Source organism: Aegilops tauschii, chromosome 7 (assembly GCF_002575655.3).
Source record: "Aegilops tauschii subsp. strangulata cultivar AL8/78 chromosome 7, Aet v6.0, whole genome shotgun sequence".
NCBI classification, from domain to species: domain Eukaryota; kingdom Viridiplantae; phylum Streptophyta; class Magnoliopsida; order Poales; family Poaceae; genus Aegilops; species Aegilops tauschii.
In genome coordinates, this window is record NC_053041.3 from 607,611,460 (window position 1) to 607,636,946 (window position 25,487).

Sequence of the window (25,487 nt, forward strand, 5' to 3'; positions counted from 1 at the left end):
CGCTGGGCTGCAAAAAATGTATATTTCAGGCATCATATGAAAAGAACAGGACATGTTTAGAACAACCTTGTTCACTTACGATTGGGCCGGAGGCTCCTCCTCGTCATGAGACTGCGCTTCGACGTCCTCCGGGCCCGGGCCGCCTCCCAGAGGCATCTTGCCTCGCTTAGGAGCCTGCTTCTCCCAATCTTCGGAGGCGGCCCTCTTCTTCTTGGGAGGGAAAGAGATAGTGGCCCCCCTTTACTTTTGTCTTCAGACGAGGGGATTTTTATTCCTCCGGACATAAAATCCGGGGTCCCTTGGGAATAGAGGCCGTCCTTGGTCCTCTTGTCCTCCGCCTCGTCCTCCTTCTCCGGCATCTGGTATGGTGCTGGGGCCAGCATCCTTGTTAGGACAGGATTCGCTGGACCCTCGGGCAGAGGGGCCGAACACATAATCAGCTCCGCCTTCTTTATCCAGCCCTGGAAAAAGATAGCCTGCTCAGTATCATATTACTGTATGCATGACCGCAAAGTATTCGAGAGCCAAGTGCTTACCGGGGTATCCGGAAGATTACAGTGGAGGCCAGCGTCCTCAGCGGTATCCGGCCAATGTTTCCGCTTCCCGAAAAATAACTTCCACATCCCTTCATGTATGGCGCCGAAGAAGTGTTGGAGGGTCTGTGGTCCTTCTGGATTAAACTCCCACATGCGGCGAGGCCTGCGCTGGCAGGGTAGGGTTCGGCGGACTAACATCACTTGAATTACACTAACGAGATCGATATCTCTCTCAAGGAGGGTACGGATGCGGCTTTGTAAAGTCCTCACTTCATCAACCGATCCCCAGTCCAGCCCCTTGTTGACCCATGATGCAAGCTGTGACGGTGGGCCAGGACGGAAAGTCGGTGCAGCAACCCACTTTTTACTGCGGGGCTCTGTAATGTACAACCACTCCCGCTGCCAGTAATTGGAAGTCTCGATAAAGGAACCTTTTGGCCAGGGAGTGTTGGCGAGTTGGCTGGTTGTAGCACCGCCGCACTCCGCCTGTTCCCCGTCGGCTATCTTTGGTTTCACACTAAAGGTCTTGAGCCATAAGCCGAAGTGTGGGGGGATTCGAAGGAAGGCCTCGCATGTAATAATAAACACCGAGACGTGGAGAATCGAGTCCGGGGCAAGGTCGTGAAAATCCAATCCGTAATAAAACATTAGCCCCCGGATGAAGGGGTGAAGCGCAAACCCTAACCCCCGGAGGAAGTGGGGGATGAACACAACCCTCTCGCCGGATCTGGGGGTCGGAATAACTTGGCCTTGAGCAGGAAGCCGGTGGTGGATCTCTGCAGTCAGATATCTGGCTGCCCGAAGCTTTGCAATATCCTCCTCTGTAACGGAGGAAGCCACCCATCGGCCTTGGGAGCTGGATCCGGACATGATGGGAAGGCTGAAAGCAATGGAGTCGAACCTTGGGTGTTGGAACTCGGGGTTGGGAAGGTTGAGGAAAAGTTTGGCGTAAAAAAGACGGCCCTTGGTTCCTTTATAAAGGCCTCCGTTATTGAACGCCTCCTCCTAAAGCCTAAGAACCAGCCTATTCCTAAGGAATCTTTCCCGCAGGACGGTTGGATTACCCACGCCCGTATTGATCAAAATCCCGCAATAAGGGGGCACGATCCCTGCTTCGACAAGACGTGCCAGTAAAAACCACACCCCCAAAACATGGAACGGTGGGACGGGAAACGGTTCGAAATAAAGGCCGGGAGGGCGTGATGTCACATTATTAAAGTTCTCAACAGATCGGATTCATGAAAGTGCTATACCCTCTACGGCTGTGCGTTGTAGATCCGGACATGTTCGTTTCATCCGAAGACTATTTTTTGGAGTTCGAAAGGAGGAACCCGCCTTGCAATGCCGAAGACAGCACTACGCGCCGGATACCTTGTCATTGAAGCCAGGTTCAGGGGCTACTGAGGGAGTCGTGGACTAAGGGGTCATCGGGCGTTCGACCTGTTATCTATGGGCCGAACTGATGGGCTTTGAAGATACGAAGACCGAAGACATTCGTGTCCGGATAGGACTCTCCTTGGCGTGGAAGGCAAGCTTGGGGAACAACTATGAAGATTCCATCTTATGTAACCGACTCTATGTAACCCTAGATCCCCCGGTGTCTATATAAAACGGAGGGTGTAGTCCGAATAGGGGATATTCAATACCGTAGTCATACAGGCTAGACTTCTAGGGTTTAGCCATTACGATCTCGTGGTAGATCAAATCTTGTAATACTCATATTCATCAATACCAATCAAGCAGGTCGTAGGGTATTACTGTTGGGGAACGTAGTAATTTCAAAAAAATTCCTACGCACACGCAAGATCATGGTGATGCATAGCAACGAGAGGGGAGAGTGTTGTCCACGTACCCTCGTAGACCGAAAGCGGAAGCATTAGCACAACGCAGTTGATGTAGTCGTACGTCTTCACGATCCGACCGATCAAGTACCGAACGCACGGCACCTCCGAGTTCAGCACACGTTCAGCCCCATGACGTCCCTCGAACTCGGATCCAGCCGAGTGTTGAGGGCGAGTTTCGTCAGCACGACGGCGTGGTGACGATGATGATGTTCTACCGACGCAGGGCTTCGCCTAAGCACCTCTACAGTATTATTGAGGTGGACTATGGTGGAAGGGGGCACCGCACACGGCTAAAAGATCAAATCAATTGTTGTGTCTCTAGGGTGCCCCCTGCCCTCATATATAAAGGAGCAACGGGGGGAGGTGCGGCCGGCCAGGAGGGGCGCGCCAGGAGGATTCTACTCCCACCGGGAGTAGGACTCCCTCCCTTTTCCTTGTTGGACTAGGAGAGGAGAGGGAAGGAGGGAGGGGGAAAGGAAAGGGGGGGGCGCCGCCCCCTCCTTGTCCAATTCGGACTTGGGGGGTAGGGGTGCGCGGCTGTCCCTTGGTCGTCTCTCCTCTTCCACCAATTGGGCCCATGAGGCCCAATAGCCTCTGGGGGGTTCCGGTAACCCCCCGGTACTCCGGTATATATCCGATAACCCCCGGAACCATTCCGGTGTCCGAATATAGTCATCCAATATATCATTCTTCATGTCTCGACCATTTCGAGGCTCCTCGTTATGTCCGTGATCACATCCGGGACTCCGAACAACCTTCGGTACATCAAAACTCATAAACTCATAATATAACTGTCATCGAAACTTTAAGCGTGCAGACCCTACAGGTTCGAGAACTATGTAGACATGACCGAGACACGTCTCCGGTCAATAACCAATAGCGGAACCTAGATGCTCATATTGGCTCCCACATATTCTACGAAGATCTTTATCGGTCAGACCGCATAACAACATACGTTGTTCTCTTTGTCATCGGTATGTTACTTGCCCGAGATTCGATCGTTGGTATTTCAATACCTAGTTCAATCTCGTTACCGGCAAGTCTCTTTACTCGTTCCGTAATACATCATCCCGCAACTAACTCATTAGTTGCAATGCTTGCAAGGCTTAAGTGATGTGCATTACCGAGTGGGCCCAGAGATACCTCTCCGACAATCGGAGTGACAAATCCTAATCTCGAAATACGCCAACCCAACAAGTACCTACGGAGACACCTGTAGAGCACCTTTATAATCACCCATTTACGTTGTGACGTTTGGTAGCACACAAAGTGTTCCTCCGATAAACGGGAGTTGCATAATCTCATAGTCATAGGAACATGTATAAGTCATGAAGAAATCAATAGCAACTTACTAAACGATTGAGTGCTAAGCTAATGGAATGGGTCAAGTCAATCACATCATTCTCCTAATGATGTGACCCCGTTAATCAAATGACAACCCATGTCAATGGCTAGGAAACATAACCATCTTTGGTTAACGAGCTAGTCAAGTAGATGCATACTAGTGACACTATGTTTGTCTATGTATTCACACATGTATCAAGTTTCCGGTTAATACAATTCTAGCATGAATAATAAACATTTATCACGAAATAAGGAAATAAATAATAACTTTATTATTGCCTCTAGGGCATATTTCCTTCAATTACCTCCATCAAGAGGGCCCAAAACTGGGTAAACATCGTGTCCCCTGTCTCCTGTTACCATCAACCTTAGACGCATAGTTCGGGACCCCCTACCCGAGATCCAACGGTTTTGACACCGACAACCACCCCTCACTGCTCCGCAAGTGAAACGAACACACAAAAGAGAAGTTTATTTTGAAATTTAGAGATGGCACATGCAAATTTGCTTAGAACGGCAAAAGAATCCCGCATATAGGTAGATATAGTGGACTCATGTGGCAAAACTGGTTTAAGGATTTTGGATGCACAAGTAGTGATCATACTTAGTGCAAACTGAAGGCTAGCAAAAGATTGGGAAGCGACCAACTAAGAAACAGATAATCACATAAGCAAACATTAAGCATAAATAACACCGAATAATGCACCACAAGTAGGATACTATTTCATTGCATGACTATTGACTTTAATACAATTCTAGCATGAATAATAAACATTTATCATGAAATAAGGAAATAAATAATAACTTTATTATTGACTCTAGGGCATATTTCCTTCAGTCTCCCACTTGCACTAGAGTCAATAATCTAGTTCACATCGCCATGTGATTTAACATCAATAGTTCACATCACCATGTGATTAACACCCATAGTTCACATCGTCATGTGACCAACACCCAAAGGGTTTACTAGAGTCAATAATATAGTTCACATCGCTATGTGATTAACACCCAAAGAGTACTAAGGTGTGATCATGTTTTGCTTGTGAGATAATTTTAGTCAACGGGTCTGTCACATTCAGATCCGTAAGTATTTTGCAAATTTCTATGTCTACAATGCTCTGCACGGAGCTACTGTAGCTAATTTCTCCCACTTTCAATATGTATCTAGACCGAGACTTAGAGTCATCTAGATTAGTGTCAAAACTTGCATCGACGTAACCCTTTACGATGAACCTTTTGTCACTTCCATAATCGAGAAACATATCCTTATTTCACTAAGGATAATTTTGACCGCTGTCCAGTGATCTACTCCTAGATCACTATTGTACTCCTTTGCCAAAATCAGTGTAGGGTATACAATAGATCTGGTACACATCATGGCATACTTTATAGAACCTATGGCCGAGGCATAGGGAATGACTTCCATTCTCTTTCTATCTTCTGCCGTGGTCGGGCTTTGAGTCTTACTCAATTTCACACCTTGTAACACAGGCAAGAAACTCTTTCTTTGACTGTTCCATTTTGAACTACTTCAAAATCTTGTCAAGGTATGTACTCATTGAAAAAACTTATCAAGCGTCTTGATCTATCTCTATAGATCTTGATGCTCAATATGTAAGCAGCTTCACCGAGGTCCTTCTTTGAAAAAACTCCTTTCAAATACTCCTTTATGCTTTGCAGAATAATTCTACATTATTTCCGATCAACAATATGTCATTCACATATACTTATCAGAAATGCTATAGTGCTCCCACTCACTTTCTTGTAAATACAGGCTTCACCGCAAGTCTGTATAAAACTATATGCTTTGATCAACTTATCAAAGCGTATATTCCAACTCCGAGATGCTTGCACCAGTCCATAGATGGATCGCTGGAGCTTGCATATTTTGTTAGCACCTTTAGGATTGACAAAACCTTTTGGTTGCATCAGATACAACTCTTCTTTAAGAAATCCATTAAGGAATGTAGTTTCGACATCCATTTGCCAGATTTCATAAAATGTGGCAATTTGCTAACATGATTCGGACAGACTTAAGCATCAGTGCGAGTGAGAAAATCTCATCGTAGTCAACACCTTGAATTTTGTCAAAAACCTTTTTCGACAAGTCTAGCTTTGTAGATAGTAACACTACTATCAGCGTCTGTCTTCCTCTTGAAGATCCATTTATTTTCTATGGCTTGCCGATCATCGGGCAAGTCAACCAAAGTCCAGACTTTGTTCTCATACATGGATCCCATCTCAGATTTCATGGCCTCAAGCCATTTTGCGGAATCTGGGCTCACCATCGCTTCCTCATAGTTCGTAGGTTCGTCATGGTCAAGTAACATGACCTCCAGAACAGGATTACCGTACCACTCTGGTGCGGATCTTACTTTGGTTGACCTACGAGGTTCGGTAGTAACTTGATCCGAAGCTTCATGATCATCATCATTAACTTCCTCACTAATTGGTGTAAGCATCACTGAAATTGATTTCAGTGATGAACTACTTTCCAATTCGGGAGAAGGTACAGTTAAATCATCAAGTTCTACTTTCCTCCCACTCACTTCTTTCGAGAGAAACTCCTTCTCTAGAAAGGATCCAATCTTAGCAACGAATGTCTTGTCTTCGGATCTGTGATAGAAGGTGTACCCAACAGTCTCCTTTGGGTATCCTATGAAGCCATATTTCTCCAATTTGGGTTTGAGCTTATCGGGATGAAACTTTTTCATATAAGCATCACAACCCCAAACTTTAAGAAACGACAACTTTGGTTTCTTGCCAAACCACAGTTCATATTGTGTCGTCTCAACGGACTTAGACGGTGCCCTTTTTAACGTGGATGCAACTGTCTTTAATGCATAACCCCAAAACGATAGTGGTAAATCGGTAAGAGACATCATACATTGCACCATATCTAATAAAGTATGGTTACGATGTTCGGACACACCATTACACTGTGGTGTTCCAGGTGGCGTGAGCAGTGAAACTATTTCACATTGTTTTAACTGAAGACCAAACTCGTAACTCAAATACTCTTCTCCACGATCAGATCGTAGAAACTTTATTTTCTTGTTACGATGATTTTCCACTTCACTCTGAAATTATATGAACTTTTCAAATGTTTCAGACTTCTGTTTCATTAAGTAGATATACCCATATCTGCTCAAATCATCTGTGAAGGTCAGAAAATAATGATACCCACTACGAGCCTCAATATTCATCGGACCACATACATCAGTATGTATGATTTCCAACAAATCTGTTGCTTGCTCCATTGTTCCGGAGAACGGTGTTTTGGTCATCTTGCCCAAGAGGCATGGTTTGCAAGCATCAAGTGATTCATAATCAAGTGATTCCAAAATCCCATCAGCATGGAGTTTCTTCATGCGCTTTACACCAATATGACCTAAACGGCAGTGCCACAAATAAGTTGCACTATCATTATTAACTTTTGCATCTTTTGGCTTCAATATTATGAATATGTGTATCACTACGATCAAGATCCAACAAACCATTTTCATTGGGTGTATGACCATAGAAGGTTTTATTCATGTAAATAGAACAACAATTATTCTCTAACTTAAATGAATAACCGTATTGCAATAAACATGATCAAATCATATTCATGCTCAACGCAAACACCAAATAACACTTATTTAGGTTCAACACTAATCCCAAAAGTGTAAGGAGCGTGCGATGATGATCATATCAATCTTGGAACCACTTCCAACACACATCGTCACTTCACCCTTAACTAGTCTCTATTCATTCCGCAACTCTTGTTTCGAGTTACTACTCTTAGTAACTGAACCAATATCAAATACCGAGGGGTTGCTATGAACACTAGTAAAATACACATCAATAATCTGTATATCAAATATACCTTTGTTCACTTTGCCATCCTTCTTATCTGCCAAATACTTGGGGAAGTTCCGCTTCCAGTGACCAGTCCCTTTGCAGTAGAAGCACTTAGTCTCAGGCTTCGGACCAGACTTGGGCTTCTTTACTTGAGCAGCAACTTGCTTGCCGTTCTTCTTGAAGTTCCCCTTCTTCCCTTTGCCATTTTCTTGATACTAGTGGTCTCGTCAACCATCAACACTTGATGTTTTTCTTGATTTCTACCTTCGTCGATTTCAGCATCACGAAGAGCTTGGGAATTGTTTCCGTTATCCCCTGCATATTATAGTTCATCACGAAGTTCTTCTAACTTGGTGATGCTGACTAGAGAATTCTGCCAGTCACTATCTTATCTGGAAGATTAACTCCCACTTGATTCAAGCGATTGTAGTACCCAGACAATCTGAGCACATGCTTACTGCTTGAGCTATTCTCCTCCATCTTTTAGCTATAGAAATTGTTGGAGACTTCATATCTCTCAACTTGGGTAGTTGCTTGAAATATTAACTTCAACTCCTGGAACATCTCATATGGTCCATGACGTTCAAAACGTCTTTGAAGTCCCGATTCTAAGCCGTTAAGCATGGCGCACTAAACTATCAAGTAGTCATCATATTGAGCTAGCCAAACGTTCATAGCGTCTGCATTTGCTCCTGCAATAGGTCTGTCACCTAGCGGTGCATCACGGACATAATTCTTCTGTGCAGCAATGAGGATAAACCTCAGATCACGGACCCAGTCCGCATCATTGCTACTATCATCTTTCAACTTAGTTTTCTCTAGGAACATACATAAAACATAGGGAAGCAACAACGCGAGCTATTGATCTACAACATAGATATGCTAATACTACCAGGACTAAGTTCATGATAAATTAAAGTTCAATTAATCATATTACTTACTGCTAAGCGAACAGGGTGTTTACCACCTTAAATACGTTACTTCTCAAACCATCACAAGCACTTGGTCTTCATTGAACTCTATGTGTAGGATCTGTGGCCGCAATAGGAATCTTCACCTGTTCTTAAACCGGGGAAGATTCCTATTGACAATTCAGATTCTACACAAAAATATCAGCGATGAGCAATCTATTTTTGATGTTTAATTTTACATGCTTAGCCTTAGCAGTAGCGCGTTTTGGTGGGGGCGCTACTGCTATGGAGTTTAGCAGTAGCGCTTTTCCCTAAAGAGCGCTACTGTTAAGGCAGCGCGGTTCTTCTCCGCCCGGCCGCCCGCCCTCACTCTCCCCTCTCCACTCCCTCCTCCATCCCCTCCTTCACCCTGTCGTCCGCCGCCGCCGCATTGCCGCGAGCTGCTGCCACGCCGTCGCCCCCTCGCTCCTCCATTCCCTATCTCCTCCATCCCGCCATCGTTGCCCCCTCCCCCCCCCCCCCCGCCGTCACTGCCACCGGGGTAGCTCCTCCTCACCCCTCCTTCCCGCCTCCTCCTTCCCGCCTCCTCCCTCCTTCCTCCCCCTACTCCCTCCCTCCTCCTCCCTCCCCCCTCCTTCCCGCATCCTCCCTCCTTCCTCCCCCTCCTTTCTTCCTCCCCCTCCTCCCTCCCTCCCCCTCCTTCCCGCCTCCTCCCTCCTTCCTCCCACTCCTCGCTCCCTCCTTTCTACCCCTCCTCCCTCCCTCCCTTGTCTCTGTTCTTGTAGAATGTAGGTAATTTAAATGTAGATTTAGAATGTACACATTGTAGAATGTAGGTTTTTTAATATAATATTTTTTAGATTATTTTAGGTATTTTGAATATAATAGGAAATTTTAGGTCTTTTGATTAGAAATTTTATTTATAGTAAGTGCTTAATATAACTAGTTCTGTTTATAGTAAGTGCCTAATATAACTAGTTTATTTATAGTAAGTGCTTTTAATAGAACTAGTTTATTTATAGTTAGTGCTTAATAGAACTAGTTTATTTAGTAAGTAGTTAGTAGAGCTAGTTTATTTAGTAAGTGCTTAATAGAACTAGTTTGTTTATGCAGAAACTAAGTATTTGCCCCTGCCTCATCCCCGCAGTCGTCCCAATCGCCGACCCCTTAAGACCTCCAGGTGAGAATAGCCAAATCCCCATGTTGTTGATATAGATGATAATGTGTTGTAAATGTCGATGATGAAAATTCTAGTGCTAGTCACCATGTCATTGATGTCGCTGGTGATGCATTCTGAATATAGATGATGATGATGATGCATTCCGAGTGGCCTATGTTTTGTCGAAATGTTGATTCATTTCTGTCCCGGCAAATTTCAGGCGCTTGATATGTCCTGTGTTTAGCAAAGGTCATGCCGAAAATTTTCATGAATTTTAGCATGACTTGTGCTACAATGTAGGGCATATCGAGTGCTTGTGATTTGCCAGAACGGGAATTCAATGATATTTCGGCAAAATATAGGGCATTTTTTCTATGTCATTGCTCGACATATGGAATGTGTTGACTTTAGGTCTGTTTCAGCTCATTGTGTGTCTTTCAGTGAGGGAGAGTCTCCACCATATATATATTTGAGAGAGGAAGAATGCCGACTGTTGTCATGGGGGTCGCTTCTCCTTCTTCTCTTTCCTGGTAGTTGCCTTCGATCGATTTTCAATTAATGTTTCAACTATGAACATAGGAAATGTCTGATGATGAAAAGGATTTTGGTATGTGCGAATACTGCGAAGACGAGCGCGGCCTGTGCGACAGAAATTTCCTAGTTGATGATAGACGCTTCAACATCAAGCTGGATGAGACCTTCGAAGTGGATACAGTAAGTCACAACGACAAGTCCTTTTTTGTAATTAAGCATGACTTCTGCTTCATTTTCTTCAACTTATAATTTTAATTTTTTACTATTCTACTAGCGTATCCCTGCCATGCAAGAATTTTTGTCTTGGATAAGATTGGTTTCAGTCCTATGGAAACTATGGAGGTAAAGAGAGTTCACTTGAGTACCGAGCATGGTTATACTTTCGACGCAAAATTATACAATGTAGACACCTACACCTATTTTGAATGCATAACTTGGAGAGCACTATGCAAGGCTTATGCATTTGAGCCTGATATGCTTATCACCTTTGATATTCGTCCAGAAGATGATATTGAAGGTAATATCGACATATGGGTCGATGTGCAAATGCCTCCAGTTCTACCATTATGTGAGTTTCTCAACCATATTTATGTCTTCGATATTGTTTATTCAAAAATAGTTGACAACTAATTTCTATTGACAGCTTATTTCGATTCAAGCAAACATGTCCAGCGCTTGGTAGACATGACCTACCACTGTCCCGGGGCTGAACTAAACTGTGAGGAGATAAGTCATTATGTTTCATGGCTTGAGGATCTTGATGCTGTCAAGACAATTTTTTTACCTGGACTTGAAAATCTTAGTACTCAAAACATGCGACCAATAGTGTTCGTATTGAACTACGGTCACATCTATTTAGGAAAGATGGTAAGGTTTTTACTATTTTTCCTCAGTGCATCTTTTGCATAAATTATTTTTTTAAGCTAAACTTCATTGCTCAGTATGTTACTATGATGTTCTTCAGCAGGGACTCCCGATGAATGTTGTGCCTCATTGGATCGAGACTAAAGGTCGCAAGGAAATGGTTAGCTTACAACCAAGATATCCTACATAGCACTTTAGTGCATTCGGGATTTCTAAAAACGAGCAAGTCTTAATAGTCAAAGACTGGAGGAAAATTGTGAAGGATCGCAGAGAAGTACTAGGGGGCAGCAATCAGAAGCACAACCCACAATTAGGAGATAGGTTCATCTGCATGCTCCAATATGATGAAGCAGGAGTGCTGCACATGTTTTATGCTATTTTACCTGAGAGAGAGCAGCAGGAGTGATTAGCTAGCTAGAATGAGTTTGAAGATGATGATGTGCTACACTATGACAATGATGATTAAATAGCTAGTGTTGGTGGTAATGACTATGATGATTATTATTAGCTAGTGTTGGTGGTGATTAGATAGCTACCGTAGCTAGTGCTGGTGGTGATTAGCTAGCTAGAATGAGTTTGAAGATGATAATGTGCTACACTATGACTATGATGATTAAATAGCTAGTGTTGGTGGCAATGACTATGATGATGATTAAATAGCTTGTGTTGGCGGATTAGATTCGAGTGGAGGCAACATGTGGTGCACATCGAAAGTACTACTAATCCAAACTAGATCAAGTTTGGATTAGTAGTATAGTTTCGACATGCACCACATGTTGCCTCCACTTGAACCTAATCCACCTTCATTTCACACACTGTTATGGACATAATGATATAACAACCTCATAATTGGTATTGTACCAAAATTTGAATAACGGCGTATAAATACACTAAAAAAATGAAAAACAGTATACTAGTAGCGCTGGAGCGGAAACATGTTGCTACTAGTTAGATTAGCAGTAGCGCTGGAAATAACACACGCTGCGGCTATGTGTATTAGCAGCAGCGTGTGTTGCACGCGCTACTGCTAAGGAATAGCTGTAGCGCCTTACTAGTAGCGCGGTAACACGCGCTACTAGTAGGCTTTAAACCCGCGCTACTACTAGGCTTTTCCCTAGTAGTGAATCTATATTTTGGGACCTACCCTACTGGAAAGACCTAGAGGTCCGCTCTTCAATCGACGTGATGCACATGATGAAGAACCTTTGTGTGAACCTGCTAAGCTTCTTGGGTGTGTATGGGAAGACAAAAAATACACCGGAGGCACGGGAGGGCCTGCAACGTTTGCACGAAAAATAAGGCATGCCTCCAAAGCAGTATGAAGGTCCTGCCAGCTACGCTCTTACCAAAGAAGAGAAGGAAATCTTCTTTGAATGCCTGCTCAGTATGAAGGTCTCGTTTGGCTTCTCATCGAATATAAAGGGAAAAATAAATATGCCAGAGAAAAAGTTCCAGAACCAAAAGTCTCATGACTGCCACGTAATTATGACGCAACTGCTTCCGGTTGCATTGAGGGGGCTTCTACCGAAAAACATTTGATTAGCCATTTTGAAGCTATGTGCATTCTCAATGCAATCTCTCAGAAGGTGATCGATCCAGAAATCCTACCAAGGTTAAGGATTGATGTGGCGCAATGTCTTGTCAGTTTCGAACTGGTGTTCCCACCATCCTTCTTCAATATCATGACGCACATCCTAGTTCATCTAGTCGAAGAGATTGTCATTCTGGGCCCTGTATTTCTACACAATATGTTCCCCTTTGAGAGGTTCATGGTAGTCCTAAAGAAATATGTCCGTAACTGCGCTAGGCCGGAAGGAAGCATCTCCATGGGCCATCAAACAGAGGATGGCATTGGGTTTTGTGTTGACTTCATTCCTGGCCTTAAGAAGATTGGTCTCCCTCAATCGCGGTATGAGGGGAGGATGACTGGAAAAGGCACGCTAGGAGGGGACTCAATAATATGTAGGGACGGGCATTCTTGGTCTCAGGCACACTACACAATTCTACAGAACTCTACCTTGGTGATCGCGTATGTCGATGAACACAAGAACATTCTACGCTCCAAACACCCGGAGCAGTGTGACGACTGGATTACATGTGAACACATCAGGACTATCGGCAGTTGGTTGAAAACACGTCTCAGAGGTGAAAACACTATTTCTGATGAGCTGTACTCGTTGTTCAGGGGACCATCTTCGACTGTATTGACTTACAAAGGAAAAAGATAAATGGGAATACATTTTACACGATCGCCCAAGATCAAAGAGCACCAACCAAAACAGCGGTGTCTGCTTTGATGCAGCAACCAAGAGGGGAAAGGACACATATTATGGTTACATAGTGGACATATGGGAACTTGACTACGGACATGATTTTAAGGTCCCGTTGTTTCAGTGCAAATGGGTCAATTTGTCAGGAGGCGGGGTACAAGTAGACCCATAGTACAGAATGACAACAGTGGATCTGAACAATCTTGGGTACACAGACAAACCATTCGTCCTAGCCAATGATGTGGCGCAGGTTTTCTATGTGAAGGACATGTCTACCAAACCGAGAAAAAGAAAAGATAAGGAAGCAAATACATCATACAATGAGCCAAAGCGCCACATAGTTCTTTCAGGAAAAAGAGACATCCTGGGATTGGAGGGCAAGACAGACATGTCTGAAGATTATGAAAAGTTTCATGAAATTCCTCCCTTCAAAATCAAGGCTGACCCAAGCACCCTGTTAAACGATGAAGATTATCCACGGTTACGACGTAATAAGAAAAGGACACAAGCGAAGAAAAAGTGAAGACTTTCTCTCCACAACTATTATGACGATGAATTTGATCTAGAATATCACTGTAGTTACATGTGAAAAAATGAAATGCCTTTTGTAACAGATGAGTTTTCTTCCGAAACCCTGATACTTCGAAAGAGATTGTCCATTTTGTACATGAAGTGCATCCAGTTTTTGCCGTAACCCACTCAACTTTTTAGCGCATGCTATGTGGGTGAAATGATGATACCATGCCAACTTTCAACCTTTTCAGAGTTCATTTGTAGTGCTTTTCAATTTCAGGGTCATATAGCTAAAAAATCAGTATATGCATGAAAATAACAAATGAAGTCAGAAAGGGTTGAAAATTGATGATGTGGCTTTGAATGGTGCATTTTCAACACACAAAAAGTCTGGAGTTCAAATAAGTTCAAAAAAATGAAATCCCTTTGTAACAGATGAGTTTTCGTCTGAAACCCTGACACTTCGAAAGAGATTGTCCATTTTGTACATGAAGTGCATCCAGTTTTTGCCGTAACTGCTACCTCTTGAGCATGCCTTAGTTTTCCCTTGAAGAGGAAAGGGTGATGCAGCGAAGTAGCGTAAGTATTTCCCCAGTTTTTGAGAACCAAGGTATCAATCCAGTAGGAGACTACACGCAAGTCCCTCGTACCTGCAAAAACAATCAAGAACCTTGCAACCAACGCAATAAAGGGGTTGTCAATCCCTTCAAGGCCACTTGCAAAAGTGAGATCTGATAAACATAATAAGATAAATATTTTTGGTATTCTTGTTGTATAGATTGAAAAGTAAAGATTGCAAAATAAAAGGCGTCAGAAATAGCAAATTGATAGGAAAATAATATGATGTAAGATAGACCCGGGGGCCATAGGTTTCACTAGTGGCTTCTCTCAAGATAGCATAATTTACGGTGGGTGAATGAATTACTGTCGAGCAATTGATAGAAAAGCGCATAGTTATGAGAATATCTAGGCATGATCATGTATATAGGCATCACGTCCATGAAAAGTAGACCGAAACGATTCTGCATCTACTACAATTACTCCACACATCGACCGCTATCCAGCATGCATCTAGAGTATTAAGCTCATAAGAACAGAGTAACGCATTAGGCAAGATGACATGATGTAGAGGGATAAACTCAAGCAATATGATATAAACCCCATATTTTTATCCTTGATGGCAACAATACAATACGTGCCTTGTTGCCCCTGCTGTCACTGGGAAAGGACACCGCAAGATTGAACCCAAAGCTAAGCACTTCTCCCATTGCAAGAAAGATCAATCTAGTAGGCCAAACCAAACTGATAAGTCGAAGTGACTTGCAAAGATAATTAAATCATGCATAAAAGAATTTAGAGAAGAATCAAATATTGTTCATAGATAATCTTGATTATAAACCCACAATTCATCAGATCTCGACAAACACACCGCAAAAAGAATTACATCGAATAGATCTCCAAGAGAATCGAGGAGAACTTTGTATTGAGATCCAAAGAGAGAAAAGAAGCCATCTAGCTAATAACTATGGACCCGAAGGTCTGTGGTAAACTACTCACACATCATTGGAGAGGCTATGGTGTTGATGTAGAAGCCCTCCGTGATCGATTCCCCCTCCGGCGGAGAGCCGGAAAAGGCCCCAAGATGGGATCTCACGGGTACAGAAGGTTGCGGCGGTGGAAATAGGGTTTCGTGGTGCTCTCAGATGTTTTTGGGGTATATGAGTATATATAGGCGAAAGTAGAAGGTCCGTGGAGCCACGAGGGGCCCACGAGGGTGGGGGCGCGCCTACCCCCTGGGTGCGCCTCCCTGCCTCGTGGCCGCCTCGTTGCTTCCTTGACGTCCACTCCAAGTCTCTTGGATTGTGTTTGTTCCAAAAATAACTCTCCCGAGTGTTTCATTCCGTTTGGATTCCGTTTGACATTCCTTTTCTGCGGAACACTGAAATAGGCAAAAAAAACAGCAATTTGCACTGGGCCTTCGGTTAATAGGTTAGTCCCAAAAATAATATAAAAGTGCATAATAAAGCCCATTAAACATCCAAAACAGATAATATAATAGCATGGAACAATAAAAAAATATAGATATGTTGGAGACGTATCAGTAACCCACTCAACCTTTTAGCACATGCTATGTGGGTGAAATGATGATACCATGCCAACTTTCAACCTTTTCAGAGTTCATTTGTAGTGTTTTTCAATTTTAGGGTCATTTAGCTCAAAAAATTCAGTAAATGCATAAAAAATAACAAATGAAGTCAGAAAGGGTTGAAAATTGATTATGTGACTTTGAATGGTGGATTTTGAACACACAAAAAGTCTGGAGTTCAAATAAGTTCAAAAAAAATGAAATCCCTTTGTAACAGATGAGTTTTCGACCGAAACCCTCATACTTCGAAAGAGATTGTCCATGTTGTACACGAAGTGCATCCAATTTTTGCCGTAACCCACTCAACTTTTTAGCACATGCTATGTGGGTGAAATGATGATACCATGCCGATTTTCAACCTCTTCATAAAACTTTAATGAAACTCTAATTGCAAAAAGAATGAACTAGAGAACTTTAATGAAACTCTGATAGCAAAAAGAATCAACTAAAAAGCTTTTATAATCCTCTAGTATTTTTGAAACTAAAATTATATAAATTTATGCAACTAAAATTATCAATTTTTTTTCAAAACATTAATAGCAAAAAGAATTTTCATAAAGAAATTTTTTGTTTGAAACTTTAATAGCAAACTAAAATAACAAAATGTGTTTTTGTTTAAAACAGATATTTCAAATAACCTAAAAATTACCAAATTAAATATAATGATAAACACAGTAATATTAAATAGCAGGAAAAAGAATCACTCAAAAATCGATTTTTATAGTAAATTTATTCATAAACTAGTGATTCACACAAATTGCAAAAACTTCAAATTTAAACTATTCAAATTGGAAAACTGATGGCACTAACAGAAAGTTTATAATTTTTATTACCTAAAAGCAAAAAGAGTCACTGAAAAACAATAAGTATATTGTTGTAAGTAGAAATAAAATAAAATAAATAAAGCAAAAAAAATGCCACCTGGGCCACCACAGCCTCAATACGACTAGAAACCCAACCATGGGCAAGGATTCAGGCCCGCGGAAGGTCCAGTAGGCCCACAGGCAGCATAGTGTGTAATTAGGCCCAGTAAGCCTGCATTTGAGAATAGCTCGAGAGGGCAGCCGCAGTGGGGCTTATAAACCACTCCGAGCTCCTGTCAACTAGCGAGGTGGGACTAAACATTTGCCCGCGGGCAGCACAAGGCCTTTGGTCCCGGTTGGTAGCACCAACCGGTACTAAAGGGGGGCATTGGTCTCGGTTGGTGGCACAAGCCAGGACCAATGCCACCCTTTAGTCCCGGTTGGTGCTACCAACCGGGACCAAAGGCCTCTGCTTCCCGCCCTTTGGGCTGCTGAAAAGAGACCTTTGGTCACGGTTGGTGGCACGAACCGGGACCAAAGGGGTGCATTGGTCCCGGTTTGTGCCACGAACCAGGACCAAAGCCTTTGCTATACAAGCCAACACTTAGTGTTTTTTTCAGATATCATCACCAGTTTCCGCCCGACGACGCCGAGGTCATCGACGCCGCCAGGCTGCCCCACCCCCATCCGCCGTCTCCGTCACCCCTGCCCCGGCCTCGCCGCACCCTGCCCCGACCTCGCCGCGCCCTGTCCCAACCTAGCCGTGCCCTGCCCCGACCTCGTCGTCGCCGAGCCCTGCCCCGACCTCGCCGCCGCTCCCCTACAACGTATTGTGAGCCGCACCTCGCCGTTCCCCCTCCTCTCCTCCTCCCCCCCCCCCGCGCCCCAACGCCACCACCGCCCCGACGCCGATGTCGCCCGCACTCCGGCCGCTTCGACGACGGCCCCTGCTTTTTTTCCTTTGTTCAAATTGAATTGTGTACTGGAGATTATTGGAGATTATGTAATGCTCTATATATGCTCTGTATATGCTCTTTCTGAAATTTTAGGTATATGCTCTTTTTTGCATTTTTAGAAAAATATTGGAGATTATGTAATGCTCACAAAAAAGTATATTTTTTGTTCATAAGAATTTTATGTATGTATGTTCATATGCAAAAGTTACATATAAGAAAAAAAGAAAATGTATGTATGTTCATATGCAAAGAATATGCAAAAGTTAGAATTTTTATGTTCATAGATTATTTTTTGGTGATATTATTATAGAATATGCAAATGTTTGTATGTTCATATGCAAAGAATATGTCATTTTTTTGTAGTAGATGATGATGATGTGTCGGTGTACAAAAAGAGGGGTGCGTTTTTGTACCCCTATACCTGTGCACGGGCAGTCGGAGCCGCGCCCGCGGTCACACCAGGCAGAACAGGGGAGGTGGGCCAAGGTAAAACCGAAGCCCAAGACAATCAGAGCAACGCCAAGGCCAAGACCACAAAGATCCTTGCTGGGACAGCTCGCCCCACACCAACAGAGCGAGCCACCCTTGAGCCCACGGTCCCCGACGCCATCATCCACATGGAGCCAGGGCTCGGGAAGGCACCTCTGTGGTGGCATGCAGATCTTTGTGAAGACATATTCAAGATCAGGTGAGTATTAGAAGACGATGATCCGCGGCAAGATCCTTGCCGAGGAAGGCCACCAGACCCCCGGCAAGGCCCTTGCCGGGGACGACAGCGCGCTACGGCAAGACCCTTGCCGGGCCACCCGGCAAGGCCCTCGCCAAGAACGCCAGCAGGGCCACCGCCAGGCCCACATCAACCAAGCTTCCACCGTCGATCTCATGCAGCTGCCAGCCCAACCAGCTGGGCAGGAACCTGCGTGGCAACATGCAGCTCCCAGGCCAACTCATCGAGCGCCTGCGTGGCGGCATGCAGATCTTCGTGAAGGCTCCACCACCGCGCCACCTCAGCTGCCTGCCTACCTAGATGGCACCGCACGCATCACTGGCCGAGGCGCGTGTTGAAGCAAGGAGGAGCGGCGACGGACGGGACGGGCCTCGCCCCCGTCCCCGATAAAGCAAGGGGACACCTAAGCTACGCATTAAATGCATCTTGTCCTATAATACGAGCGATAAGCTCAGGGCACTGTACGCCTTTCCACTTCCTATGTGCCACTGTGGCAGCCCTTTCTGACTATAAAAGGAGGCCCATGGCATACTGCAGAAGGATTCGGCTCTTTTGAACCATGCACTGACCACAGCTAGTTCGAGAGCTCAAGAACTCTCTAAAATACACCCACCAAAGCAGGACTAGGGTTTTACGCATCCTCGCGGCCCGAACCAGGGTAAACGAGCCTTGTGCTGTCTACTAGCCCTGCTCTTCTCGCAACCCCACGCCCCGGCAACCTTAGTAGGGATTCTTGTGATCCCATAGGTGTCGTTCCACACCGATATCTTTGGCGCGCCAGGTAGGGGGCGCAATTGTGAGAATCTGGTCTAGTAGTTAGCCTAGCAGTTCTTCGTCGCCATGGCTCCTAAGAAGAAGACGGCCACGGCGATTGGCTCGTTGGGAGCCGAACGGCCCGTGCCGGTGCGGACGAGAAGTGAACCGGTCGCGGACAGGACCCGGGCCGCGGTCCGCGAGCACCAGCATCACCCAGGCAGTCACAGCCTGGCGAGCGGCGTTGTTCGCGCGCCAGACGACCGGCCGCACGCCGCCAGATCCAAAGACGGAGCTGGGCCCCCCGCAGGCGGCGCGGGGCCCTCCAGGGGTGTCGTTGTGCCACCTCCGGGCGGCGCAGCGACCTCCAAGACGCTCACACCGGCGACCACCGCGTGCTCTTCTCATGGTGTGCACGCCGAGCAGCGTCACCACGTTGGTGACCCTGGGCACCGCCGTGGGAAGAGCCATGTGCATCACCCGCAAGATCAAGGGGTTCAGCACGCTCGCCGAAGCGCTGGCGGAAATGGCACGTAGCTGCTGGGTCGTAACGGAGCTCCTTCTAACGTAGTTAGAAGTTGAAGCGCGCCGCGATCCACGCCGCTGTCGCCGCCGCCCACGCCAGCGGAAGCTTTGGCGCACGCACAGCTGCTCCTCGACTTCCCTCCTGCTGCGGAGAAGCTCGACGAGTGGAGGGCCAGCATCCGGAGCCTCGTCGCCGTCGCAAACAAAGACGATCCGCGACCGGCGGGGCCCTTGGGTTGGCGCTCCACCGAGCCACCACATGCTGGCGCTGGGAGGACCGGGGGAGCTGCGGCCACGGTGCACTCTCCTCCTCCTCGCCAGCCGCCGCGGGCGTAGGCCCGTCGCGACGACGCTTGCGATAACATCTCCATAGCGTCGTCCGACCCGCGGACCCTCCGTGACCAGCGCCAGGTCCTTCGGGAGCGAGCTCACGAAGAAGCTCGAACCACCGTCGAGCGCCGGCGTGAAACGCGCCGCCAGTCGGACAAGCGGGCGGGACCCGCTATGGACCACCCGGCACCGGGGGGCCCCGGCGGCCTACCTTACGAGGTGGGCTGCCTGGCCTTTACCCATGAGCTGCGGCAGTTCCAGTGGTTGTCCCACCGCACGTTCAAGCCCGACGTCGGCGAGAAGTACACCGGCAAGACCCATCCGTCCGAATTCCTCAGCATCTACACCATCGCGATGCAGGCTGCTGGGGCTCGCGACGACAAGGTGCTTGCCAACTATTTCCCGCTAGCGCTCAAGCCCAATGTGATGTCTTGGTTGATGCACTTGTCGGTGGATTCCATTTCTTCTTGGTTGGATCTGTGCCATGAGTTCGTTGGCGCCTTCACAGGAGGCCACCAAGCTCATGGCCAGGCCAGTGATCTGCATATCATTCCCCAGAAGGAAGGGGAGACCCTGCGCAAGTACATCCAGAGATTCTGCCGGGTGCAGTACAACATCCCCAACGTTCATGCCGCCGCTGTGATTAGCGCGTTCCACCAGAACATGCGCAATCGCAAGATGCGCGAAGAACTGGCGATGACCAAAGTTAAGGATGTGGCCGAGCTCTACGTTCTGGCCGATAGGTGCGCCCAGGCTGAAGAGGGAAGGAAGTACCCCGGCGAAGACGCCGGCGCGGAAACCGACTCTACCGATGAAGACGCCGCCACCCCGACGAAGAAGGGCCGGCGTCGCAACAGGAAACGCAAAGGCAAGGCCGTGCTTGCCGTTGAGGGATCTGATGATACCGGTGCCGGCGAGAAGGTCAAGGAAGACGCCCCCGGCAAGGAGATTGTCGGGTGTGCCGCCTGCCGGGCCTTGGCGGCTACCGACAAGCCAGGAAGCTCCAGCAAGCAGTACTGCAAGATCCACCGCACCAAGGGCCACGACCTCCAGAACTGCCGACAAGTCGAGCTGCTTGCTGAGAAGCAAAAGGCTGAGTACGAGAGGCAGGACAAGGAGAAGGACCAGGACGGTGCTGAAGGATCTGGCAAGAAGCGTGGCGGCCAAGGAGGCCGCCCCGGCAAGGACAACCAGCAAGAGAGGCCTGCCCGGGGCCGCGACAAGAAACAAGAAGACGATGATCACGACGAGTCTGGTGATCAAGGGTTCCAGAAGGCTACGGAGGCCATGTGCGTCAATGGCGGCGCCTCGCTGCATACCTCTCACCGCCAGCTCAAGCAGTGGGCGCGTGAGAATACAGCAGCAAAGCCGTCGTTCGACGCTCAGAAGCCGCTGAAGTGGTCTAGCACGCCCCTCATCTTTGACTCCGAGGACCACCCTGACCGCACTGCCGCGGTCTGGTGTTTGCCATTGTTGGTCTCACCAACGATACGCAACCTCAGGGTGAACAAGATGTTGGTTGACGGCGGGGCCGGCCTGAACCTGATCTCGCCTGTCGTGATAAAACGGTTGCAAATCCCTGATGGAGACCTCGAGGAAACGGGCACGTTTCAGGGGGTCAATCTGGGGAGGAGCCAGCCAAGGGGAAAGGTCACACTGCCCGTGACATTTGGAGGAGAGGTGAACTACAGGACGGAGAGGATCGTCTTCGACGTGGCCGAGATCCCCTTGCCCTACAACGGGATCCTCGGCTGCCCGGCACTAGCCAAGTTCATGGCGGCGTCACACTACGCCTGCAACATGCTCAAGATGCCCGGGCCGTTGACCATCATCTCCGTCCCCTCCGACAAGAAGGACGCACTGATCTGCGCCGACCAACTCTACTGGGAAGCAGTTGCAGCAGCTGCCGTCAAGGCACCTGCTCCTGCCGCTGAAGGCCCGGGACGGAAGAAGAAGACCGGCAAGACTCGCACCCACTCCGGCAAGCGCACCTCCTCGGAGTGTTGTGCTACCGTCGAGGACGTGCCAGAGAGCTCTACCTGTTGGGGAACGTAGTAATTTCAAAAAATTCCTATGCACACGCAAGATCATGGTGATGCATAGCAACGAGAGGGGAGAGTGTTGTCCACGTACCCTCGTAGACCGACAGCGGAAGCGTTATCACAAAGCGTTTGATGTAGTCGTACGTCTTCACGATCCGACCGATCAAGTACCGAACGTACGGCACCTCACAAGTTCTACACACGTTCAGCTCGATGACGTCCCTCGAACTCCGATCCAGCCGAGTGTTGAGGGAGAGTTTCGTCAGCACGACGGCGTGGTGACGATGATGATGTTTCACCGACGCAGGGCTTCGCCTAAGCTCTGCGACGGTATTATCGAGGTGTAATCTGGTGGAGGGGGGCACCGCACACGGCTAAAATATCGTATATCAAGTGTGTTCTTAGGTGCCCCCCTGCCCCCGTATATAAAGGAGCAAGGGGGAGGCCGGCTGCCCTAGGCGCGCCAAGGAGAGAGGGGGAGTCCTCCTCCTAGTAGGAGTAGGACTCCCCTTTCCTAGTCCTACTAGGAAAGAAGGGGGGAAGGAAAGAGAGGGAGAGGGAGAGGGAAAGGGGGCTGCGCCCCCCTCTCCTAGTACAACTAGGACTCCCCTTGGGAGGGGGCGCGCCACCTCCTGGCTGCTTCCCTCTCTCTCCCCTCAAGGCCCACCAAGGCCCAATACTTCCCCGGGGGGTTCCGGTAACCCTCCGGCACTCCGGTTTATTCCGAAACTTTTCCGGAACACTTCCGGTGTCCGAATATAGTCGTCCAATATATCAATCTTTACGTCTCGACCATTTCGAGACACCTCGTCATGTCCGTGATCTAATCCGGGACTCCGAACAACCTTCGGCATATCAAATCACATAAACTCATAATATAACTGTCATCGTAACTTTAAGCGTGCGGACCCTTTGGGTTCGAGAACTATGTAGACATGACCGGGACACCTCTCCGGTCAATAACCAATAGCGGGACCTGGATGCCCATATTGGCTCCCACATATTCTACGAAGATCTTTATCGGTCAGACCGCATAACAACATACGTTGTTCCCTTTGTCATCGGTATGTTACTTGCCCGAGATTCGATCGTCGGTATCTCGATACCTAGTTCAATCTCGTTACCGGCAAGTCTCTTTACTCGTTCCGTAATACATCATCCTGCAACTAACTCATTAGTCACAATGCTTGCAAGGCTTATCGTGATGTGCATTACCGAGTGGGCCTAGAGATACCTCTCCGACAATCGGAGTGACAAATCCTAATCTCGAAATACGCCAACCCAACAAGTACCTTTGGAGACACCTGTAGAGCACCTTTATAATCACCCAGTTACGTTGTGACGTTTGGTAGCACACAAAGTGTTCCTCCGGTAAACGGGAGTTGCATAATCTCATAGTCATAGGAACATGTATAAGTCATGAAGAAAGCAATAGCAACATACTAAACGATTGGGTGCTAAGCTAACGGAATGGGTCAAGTCAATCACGTCATTCTCCTAATGAGGTGATCCCATTAATCAAATGACAACTCATGTCTATGGCTAGGAAACATAACCATCTTTGATTAACGAGCTAGTCAAGTAGAGGCATACTAGTGACACTCTGTTTGTCTATGTATTCACACATGTATTATGTTTCCGGTTAATACAATTCTAGCATGAATAATAAACATTTATCATGATATAAGGAAATATATAATACTTTATTATTGCCTCTAGGGCATATTTCCTTCAGTCTCCCACTTGCACTAGAGTCAATAATCTAGATTACATAGTAATGATCCTTACACCCATGGAGTCTTGGTGCTGATCATGTTTTGCTCGTGGAAGAGGCTTAGTCAACGGGTCTGCAACATTTAGATCCGTATGTATCTTGCAAATTTCTATGTCTCCCACCTGGACTAAATCCCGGATGGAATTGAAGCGTCTTCTGATGTGCTTGGTTCTCTTGTGAAATCTGGATTCCTTTGCTAAGGCAATTGCACCAGTATTGTCACAAAAGATTTTCATTGGTCCCGATGTACTAGGTATGACACCTAGATCGGATATGAACTCCTTCATCTAGACTCCTTCATTTGCTACTTCCGAAGCAGCTATGTATTCCGCTTCACACGTAGATCCTGCCACGACACCTTTCTTGGAACTGCACCAACTGACAGCTCCACCGTTCAATGTAAATACGTATCCGGTTTGCGATTTCGAATCGTCCGGATCAGTGTCAAAGCTTGCATCAACGTAACCCCTTACGATGAGCTCTTTGTCACCTCCATATACGAGAAACATATCCTTAGTCCTTTTCAGGTATTTCAGGATGTTCTTGACCGCTGTCCAGTGATCCACTCCTGGATTACTTTGGTACCTCCCTGCTAAACTTATAGCAAGGGACACATCAGGTCTGGTACACAGCATTGCATACATGATAGAGCCTATGGCTGAAGCATAGGGAACATCTTTCATCTTCTCTCTATCCTCTGCAGTGGTCGGGCATTGAGTCTTACTCAATCTCACACCTTGTAGTACAGGCAAGAACCCTTTCTTTGCTTGATCCATTTTGAACTTCTTCAAAACTTTGTCAAGGTATGTGCTTTGTGAAAGTCCAATTAAGCGTCTTGATCTATCTCTATAGATCTTGATGCCTAATATATATGCAGCTTCACTGAGGTCTTTCATTGAAAAACTCTTATTCAAGTATCCTTTTATGCTATCCAGAAATTCTATATCATTTGCAATATGTAATATGTCATCCACATATAATATCAGAAATGCTATCGAGCTCCCACTCACTTTCTTGTAAATACAGGCTTCTCCAAAAGTCTGTATAAAACCAAATGCTTTGATCACACTATCAAAGCGTTTATTCCAACTCCGAGAGGCTTGCACCAGTCCATAAATGGATCGCTGGAGCTTGCACACTTTGTTAGCTCCCTTTGGATCGACAAAACCTTCCGGTTGCATCATATACAATTCTTCTTCCAAAAATCCATTCAGGAATGCAGTTTTGACATCCATTTGCCAAATTTCATAATCATAAAATGCGGCAACTGCTAACATGATTCGGACAGACTTAAGCATCGCTACGGGTGAGAAGGTCTCATCGTAGTCAATCCCTTGAACTTGTCGAAAACCTTTCGCAATAAGTCAAGCTTTATAGACAGTAATATTACCATCAGCGTCAGTCTTCTTCTTGAAGATCCATTTGTTTTCAATGGCTTGCCGACCATCGGGCAAGTCAACCAAAGTCCATACTTTGTTTTCATACATGGATCCCATCTCGGATTTCATGGCTTCAAGCCATTTTGCGGAATCTGGGCTCACCATCGCTTCTTCATAGTTCGTAGGTTCGCCATGGTCTAGTAACATGACCTCCAGAACAGGATTACCGTACCA